Genomic DNA, 9,525 nt, shown 5'->3' on the forward strand with positions numbered 1-9,525 from the left:
ACAGCATACGTGTGGAGTTCAGAAGACTCCAAGCAGGAGGAGTTTTTCTGCTTCCATCACGTGAGTCCTGGGGATCATGCTCAGCTTGTCAGACTTAGTGGTGGGCACCTGACTGATCTCACTGGCCTGAGATCTAATGTTGGTGCTATACTAAAGTTATCCTTATCCTGTTAATGACTGGGAGTCATTAAATTGTTGTCAGAAAAATGTGACACAAAACAGAAGTATAGAGGATGAATGTGGAAGTTGAAGCTAAAGTTAAAAAGGAGTTTTGTCACAGAAAAAGCTAAAGGAAAGAAACCCAAACAAAAAGAATTACGTAAACTACCAACACATGAAAATAAGCAAATATAATGAGCAGAAAAACTATGTATATAAAATTAAGTTCCAGTAATACATTGCCTTAGCTAATATATTCCCTGACTGGTAGGCTAGGTGGTGAAAATGGTTCAGAAAGCTTTTAAATCCAGACAACCAATGTATATGAAAAAAACCATGACTGGGATCAAGTTACCTACTTTTATACACATTGGGTGATTTTCATATGATTTTGGCTATTAGATGTGATTGTAGCCCAATACCGAGTTAGCATTTCATGCCATTTTCTATACCCCCTGCCCCAAACAGTGTGTATGAACAAAAGTACTATAGATGTTGAATCAGGGACCCTCTGATCTAATTATAGTTTTCACTTCCATTTACCCTGCAATTTTGGTAATTTCTTTTCTCTCTCTGGCACCCAATTTCTTCATCAGTACTAAGGGACCATTCTCATACTGTCTTTAAAGTTTTTGAGTATGTATTAGAGAGATATAAGTGTATGTAGATTCTGAGGGTCGAAATAATTCTATGGGTTATGATGGTCAAAGAGAACTGCTTGTAGGTCATGAAACAAGCAGAACGTAGTAGAAGCAAGGTATGCTTTTATGGATTTTTTCTTTTCATATTGCACAGATGAGGCTGAAGCACCAAGACATTTGCACTTAAAAATATTACCAAGTACCACAACTGGTCACACACAGACATTGTCTATGAATTTCCCAGGCCTAAGCAACACATATACAATGCAAGCTCTACACCTAAGGTGCATGGAACATAGAACAAGGGTAAAGAAGGCGACACTAATGAATCTCTCAATTCTCATTAATGAGGCTCCTTCACACAACAGAGGTCCAGGAACACAAAAGGTCACAAATGGCCAAAATATAGAGATTAAGAGTCTGCAGAATGCTGGTCCTTGGACAGGACTCCTATATTAAATTTCACCCACTCAAGGCTCAGGGACCATTGCAGAAGAGGGGCAGAAAGATTGTAAGAGCCAGGGAGGAGCTGCATGACCATATGGACATAGAGTCCTACAAGCTCCTGGGACCCTGCTCATATGATTCTATGACAATGGTGTCAGCATACACAAGTCCCATGCAAACTCAGGCAGACAAAAACCCAGCATAGAAAGGGGAAAATGAACAGCAGACCCCAATCTTAGCTGAAGATATATTGGCAACTGATTACTACTATGTGAGGAAGAGCTGATCTTCCTAAAACAAGAGACTCCAGATAGACTGACTAGAACTTAGTGGATGAACTTGTGCTGGGGAATGTCTGGGGATACTGACTTGACACAGTGGGCCTTAACATGGATGGCAGAGTATATGGGCTCCAGTGGGGGAGCTATGGGAAGGTGCCAGTAGGGATGGGAGTATAAAGATGATTAAGATTATTTAAGATGTTCTGTATGAAACACACAAAAATTCAATAAAAACAAACTTAAAAAATGCTGGGATGGTGTCAGTCGGTAAAGGGGCATAAAGATGATTAAGACTGATTGAGATGTTCTGCATGAAATACACAAAAATTCAATAAATAATTAAAAAATATATATATTGGATTAGGAAATGGATTTGGACTTTGCTGATCCTAGAGAGGAAGCTACTTCCCGTCACGGCAGGATTATAGTAATACCTCCTTGAGAACGTTGCTGCAAAAGTAAATTTATGAATGATAGCGCTTAAAATGATGCCAAGGGTATATGTTACATCCATGAATTTTCTCTTCCCCTTTCATTTGCTTCTCTGTTGCATGATTTAGACTGGTGGCAGAGCTGAGCACTCACAAAGCTTCCCATCAGTACCGGCCTATTAATAATTCAAGTCGAAGGCTTGAGGCTGCAAAGCCCAGGGAGGAATTTAAACTGTTTTTAAAATGGTAAGTATGTATGTATGGTTCAGAGTGTAAATGTTCTCTCAGTATTTCAATATAAATTCATCAAATTAATTAATTCACAGTGTTAACATGGCCAGGGTTAGCAGAAGTGAGCATTTTTGCTAACAGGGAAAGATAGCTACACAAGTAATTTTAAGGCATAGAATTGAGAACTGAAAATATGATTCTTTGTGATATTTTCTAAGAAAGAATGACAGTTTCATACAATAAACACAGTAAGAAGGAAGTCTACTCTGTGGCTATGAGGTACTATATTCACAAAGAGGTTGTTCTGAAGAAACAACCAACAATTATAATCAGCAATGAATAAAGCCAGGAGTTTAACTCTCTGGAGTGTAAATGTCTAGAAGGCTGAAGTTATGTGTCAGACTAGGGAGCTGGAGGTGCAGTGAGTAAAATGGATGATGGGAAAAAGTCCTATTTAGCAGAAATGCCCATACTCACCCATGTGTGCCTATAACCATTTCTATTCACCATACAAACATGAATGCAAATATATATATATATGTATATGTACACATCCAAAGGAGAAGATGTGTACACAGATGTGGGTGAGAGAAAGCAGGTTTTTTTTTTTATTGCCACTGCATGCGAAGGAAACTGATTGCCTAGAGTACCCTTATTTTGATGTTGCTATGCAGTCTGATTCTGCTTCTTGTTACCCATGGTCTAGAATATAAAGTAAGTCTGGAAGGCTCCTCAAGTGGTTTACGTCAAGTTTTTCACCAGATACACAGAGAAATAGTGACAAGGCCAGGACAAGAATAATTCAGTTCCTAGCTGCAACATGCAGCCAAACAATGTTAAGTAAATTATTAAACCAGCACCACTGTTGTAACGTGCTTCAGGATAATTTTAGACTGTATATGGATCATGATAATTTTAATAGTTATGTGTATCTCTATGTATTAAAAAATCACTAGTATAGCCCCCTCTTCCTCCCTTTCCAGTTAAACGGAACCCCCATTTCCCCCATAGTACACCTGTCTCTTACTATCCCCCTCTCTTGGGCTCTTTCTTTCTTTTTACCTCCATGGTTCCTTTTCATTTTCCTGGCTCCTGCAGTTAGATCAGGATATACTCATATCTAAGGATTTGTAGCCAAGATCCACAAATGAGAGAGAACATATGTTGCCTGTTTTTCTGAGTCTGTGTTACTTCACTTAGTATAACAGTTTCTAGTTCTATCCATTTACCTGAAAATTTCAGAATTTCATCTTTCTTTACTGCTGAATAGAACTCTGTTGTGTAAATGTACCTCATTTTCATTATCAGTTGAGGGACATTTAGGTTGTTTCCATTTCTTAACTATTCTGAAAGACTAGCAACACACATGGCTGCACAAGTATTTCTGTAGTACGATGAGTCCTTTGGGTAAATGCCTAGGAGTGGTATAGCCAGATTATACAGTAGACTTATTTTTAGTTTTTTAGAGTTCTCCACACTGCTTTTCATACTGGTTGCACCAGTCTGTAACCCCACCAGCAGGGAACAAGAGTTTCCCTTTTTCTATATCCTCACTGGCATTGAATGTCATATGTTCTCCTGAGTGTTGGAACTATAGCATGCTCCACAGTCAGCATTGATATGTTTTCAATAGCCAGCAAGAAACTGAAGTCCCAAGTCCAGGATCCTGTAAGTAGTTAAATGTTGCCACCAATCACTTGAGTTTGTGAATAAATATTTTCCCAGTGAAGCTTCAGTTGAAATCACAGCCTTGGCACCAAAACCTATTTCAGCTTTATGAGGCCCTGAAACAGAGGACACAACTAAGCCATGCACAACTTCCTGATCTGTAGGAACTATATGAAAAGAAGGATATACTATCTGAATCTCCTAAAGTTATGGAAATATTGTTATACAATAACAGATGATTTAAAAAATGCAACAACATCAAATGATTTACAAAAAAAGAAAACACGCTTAGTAAAGTGACCAGGCACAAAAATGCATGACTATGGTTATACGAAGTTCAGGCATTATCTGAACAGGCAAAACCTATTTATAGTGATCGAATTCAGAATAAGAGTTACCACTGGGGAGTTATTTAGTGGAAAGGACACCAAGAGGAACATTTGGGGATAATGGGAATGTTTTACATCTTGATCTGTGTTGAGTGCTCTAATGTACTTTAAAAAAACTCATCTGCTATACAATACAAAGTAGTACACACACACACACACACACAAATTAAGTACAAAATAAAGAAAAGAAAAAAGATTAACATATGTGGATATGTTATGTGAAATGCCTAAAAATTGATTTTTTTTTTTTAAATAACAGAAAAGCCTGGCATGGTGGAGCACGCCTTTAATCCCAGGACTCAGGAAGCAGAGGCAGGCGGATCTCTGTGAGTTCAAGGCCAGCCTGGTCTACGTAGTGAGTTCCAGGACAGCTGGGGCTACAGAGAGATCCTGTCTCAAAAAGACCCCCAAAAAATACCAGAAAAAGAAAATGAAACAAAGCACAAAGCACTCTTTGGGCATTAAAATTCCAGTAAAAATTGCAAGCACGCATATTAATTTATTGCAAAATATGGACTTTTCTGTGGGTCCTGGTTCCTGTGGAGTGAATATGCTCATTCCACTTTCATGCTGTTTTTTCTGTCTTCCTGGAAGTCCTAAGGAGTAGTGAGCTGGGTGTGGCAACTTGTGAAACAGTAAGCTGAAGAGATCCCAATAACTTTAGTTAGATCTCTAGGCCACTCAAAAGTATCCCTGCCTTCTTACACTTTTCTTCTCAGCTCAAGGAATCTACTGTGTATCTTCATTAAGCTAAAGGATGCCCCAAACATGGCAGGATAAAAAATTCTGAAGTTGGAAAATCTTGAGTCAGTAGAACTAAAGACATCAACCTTTCTGAACCCTTACTCAGTTTGCCTCACAGTAAGCCACATATAAAGGCAAAAACTTAACATGAGAGAGAGAGAGCCAAATTCATTTAGATTTTATTATAAATCAACCCAATAAATATTTACTTTTGATTTTTCTTGATACTCAAGTCTTTGTTAAGGTTCATTGGTGGAGTTTCAGCTTCCATCGCATCACACTGACCATTAACCATAGCTGATATGATCCAAGGAAATAACTGGTCAAAAATCACCTGGAAATTTGTCACACCATATAGATGAAGCATGGGCATCCACACTTAGTACATATTAAGTGCTTCAGGTGATTTTCTTTAAACCTCAAAGAAGTGAAAAGTAGTATCTCTAGACACCTTCTATTTAATGTACACCTGTTGATTAGGCCTTGTTTTTCTCTGCTACCATTAGTCTATGTATAGCCCCAGCTGAGGCCCCCACTCAATATATGAACTGAAGTTGCTTCTAGAGTGATAGACTGCAATAGTTAAATTATCATTAGACTTAGAGTCTTTCCAATTTTTAAGACATTGTGCAACAGAGAAGCCATAGACATTTTGTTCTGTTTCATTTTTTTAACCACAGGTTGATCATAATAAAATAGTTGTTTCCTAAATCTCAGTTTTGAGGTTATCTTAAGGAAGGATAGCCACAACATTTACCTTGCTCACTAAGCTTGAGTGCTCCTTGTATTCAGTGATTATTATCTCTGTAACATAGTATCTAGCACAAAATCTGACATGTATTCATAACCAATAAATGTTTGATGAACTGATTTTTTTGTTGAAATGATTGTTGGATAAATGAATAAGTGAGAGAATGGAAGAATAAAGTGAGACCAGGGTGGAGATGAGTAGTAGACTATAAACAAAGCTGGAGATAAAGAGAGGCAGAAAACACCCAGTCTCCCAGGAAGAAGCAGGCTTGTGAAGTAGAAGGGCCAGAATGCCACTGTCTTATAGAAAGAGCCAAGTTAGGTCTAAGTGAGGTCCTGTGATGGTTTGTATCAAGTATCCAACTAGAACCAGTAAATTTTACACTAGGAAATTCTGCAAGGGTTTTGATTAATTTCTTTGTTATAGGAGAGTGTGAGACTGGTCCTTGTTTACTAAGATCAACACTGAAACTCAGATGGAGAACATATTGTATTTTGATGAGGTTCAGAGAATAAGGCAAATCAAAGTAAGGGCTCACTCCATCTTAATAACATGCATATAGAAACTGTGAGCTCCCCAATACAAACTCTTCTATTGTGTGTCTACAAAGATAACACTATATGTTTTTACCTTTGTCTCTCATAATGGTCCACCAATCCATTTCTACAGATGTTACCAGTTTCACTGTTTCAGAGTTACTAAAAATGATGAGCAATGAGGTGGGACAACAAAAGGAAAGCATACAAGGTTTTCCTGAGAAGTAGAGTAGAAGCTGTCTGCAGCAGGGAAGGAATCAAGAAAATGGGTTGCCATTTTCTTGGGTAGCATTCTGGATTGGGAGGTTTTTATACCCTGGGAAATGGGTCAATTTGGGCCATTCATACATAAATTAATACATAAATGGTTGGTTAATTTGAATGTATATGGAGGATTATTATACGTTGATAGGTCAGGTGAAAGGCTCAGAAAAGCCTGCTAACAGAAAATGCCTGCCAAAATGTTCCAAAAAGAGAGAAGAACCAGGAGGTAAAAAAAGAAAATACTGGGGTTAGCTAACATCTTTGAATCAATCTCCCCACATTTATAATAATATTCAAATCTTCCTTCTGAGAGCCACTTGTCAGAGACATATGCCAGATCTTTACTGTTTGTTTTCTCAGCTCCACTGAAGACTACTGGAGGTTTTGAGATGTGTGCAGAACGTAGGTTGAGATCAGGTTGTGTCCTACCCTAAGTCATTCCATGTTATGTGAAAAAGTGACTTTCTCAAACTGTGCCTTGTCCTGAGATATTATGTTTTATAAGCAGCATTTGACTTCATTGTGAGGATAAAAGATGACTCTGCACCTTGGTGGAAATGTGAATGGGTCCAGTACTACCCATACAGCATGTATTATTAATTTATTTCTAAAAGTAGAACTGGTAAAACCCTATACATATATCAAATTAAATTTGAGCTGTGGGAGAACGTGTATATTCAAATCATATCGAAGCAGCCTGAGGAAAAGGTGCAACTCTCTCATCTAGGTCCCTTAAAGAGGACATCTAACACTGTGACAGTGAAGGATCCACCAACCAGCCAGTCTGGTGTATGTCATGATAGAGAACTCCTGACTCTCCCAGGGGCTTTACCTGGGCTCAGTTTCCACTGTTGCTATGGTATACTCAAATTGCTGTCTTCCTATCCTCCTGATTGTCCATTTGGACATGTTTTCCATCCATCTGCTTTTTCATTTATCTAGACTCTGTACTTGCCCTTTCCCTCTACATTCTCCATGGCCCTATACTTCAGTTCTGTAGCTGGACTCAATCTCCAGCTTCTCTCAAACCTATGATCTAGGGGTGGCTTGATTTTACAGCTGCATCTCCAGCAGATTTCAGCTAGGTTAGTTATGTGCAGATGTTCTTTCTACATCCCTTTCAGCTTCCCTTCTACTTATCAGTTGGGGCTTTAGGGCTCTTTGAATTCCTCAAATTCAATTCTGCTGTGGTCTTTAAAAACATTTGTAGCATTCTGCAATCTCTCTCTCTCTCTCTCTCTCTCTCTCTCCTTTGTGTTATGTAATGTGTGATTTGAGTATTAATATTGAAGTTAAGATTGGAATAAAAAAACCTGTGTGTGCCTGGGCCAGGGCTATGAAGCAATTCAGGACAAGTTGGCAAATCGCTGCTGTTGAAGATGCCATACTTTGTGATTAGCTGTTATTTAATAAGATCTGACATTGTGGAAACACAAAACATATTCATCTATGTTTCTGATGACAAAAATGTTCATCTATTTCTCATGTCAAAATAAAGTAGCATGAAACTTTGACTCCCATCTCAGCTCTTATATGGAGAAGCTGGGTGACTAAGAAAATCATTTTATTTCGTTAAAGTTCCATTTGTTGATTTATGGAAAATGGACTGGAGATGTTTCCTGGAATTTCCTTTCATATTTAACAACTCTACAAATTTATAGTGTTAATTAGAAAGGCCCTGTTTCAGATGCATATGGGGCATAATTTTATAAGATAAAATCCTTTCTCCTAAACTACATCTAGTAAACTACAAGGATGTGTGTTTTAACTTCCCCTTTACCTCCTCTCGAATCCTTGGTCCAATTCAAGAAAATTTGGCCAACTCCACAATTGAAAAAAATCCATCAAATGGCCTGTTTCGTATCATAACTTTTCTGTTTTACATTCTAATATAGCTCCAACCTAGCTTCTGCAATTCTTTTTTCTTTTCTTTCCTTTCTTTCTTTTTGGACAGGATTTCACTATGTAGCCTTGGTTGTCCTGAGGCATACTATTTAGACCAGGCTGGCCTAGAACTCATAGACATCCACATGTTTTGGCTTCTTGAGTGCTGGGATTGAAGACATAATGCCACGACATCCAGCTCAATTCATTTTCTTTCCTTTATGGTGCTAAGGAGCTAAGCCAGGGTCTTGCTCAGGTTAGGTAAACAGTATACCACTGAGCTACATCTCCAGCCGCAGTTCTTTAAAAGTTTTAAAAAATATTTTATTTATTATGTTCATGTTGTGTATGAGTGTCCTAGTTTCTTCATTGCTGTGACAAAACACTCGGACAACTTCCAACTTGGGGAGAAAAGGGTTTATTTAGCTTATATCTCCCAGGTCACAGTTCATCAGGGAGCCCAAGGTAGAAACTCAGGGCAGGAACTTGGAGGCAGGAGCTGGAGCACAGGCCATGGAGGATCGCGACTTACTGGCTTGCTCCCCTGGCCCCTGTTCAGCTTGCTCTCTTATCTAGCACAGGCCCATCTGCCCAGGGGTGGCACTACCCACAGTGGGCTGGACCCTCCCACATCACTCAACAATTAAGAAAATGCCCCACAGACATGGCCATAGGCCAGTCCGATGGAGGCAATTCCCCAATTGAGGCTCCTTCAACCCAGGTGTGTCAAGTTGACACTAAAGCTATCCAGCACGTTGAGTATATTGTCTGCATGTATATAAGTGCACCCATGTCGTGCAATGCCCACAGAGCTCAGAAGAGGGTGTCAGATCACCTGGAAGTGGAATAGTTGAGGATGGTTGCTAGCCCTGTGGGTGCTGGAATTCAAACCAGGGACCTCTGCAAGAGTGGTCAATGCTTTTAACTACTGAGCCATCTCTCCAGCCCCCAAATAATTTTTTAAGATTTATTTTTATTTTATGTGTATGAGTGTTTTGCTTGCATGTATGGAAGTGCACCATGTGTATGCAGTGCCCATGGAGGCCAAAAGAAGGCTTTGAATCCCCTGGAACTGTAACCAGACAATTGTTAGCTGCCA

Source organism: Nannospalax galili, unplaced genomic scaffold, assembly GCF_000622305.1.
Source record: "Nannospalax galili isolate Female #2095 unplaced genomic scaffold, S.galili_v1.0 scaffold280, whole genome shotgun sequence".
NCBI classification, from domain to species: domain Eukaryota; kingdom Metazoa; phylum Chordata; class Mammalia; order Rodentia; family Spalacidae; genus Nannospalax; species Nannospalax galili.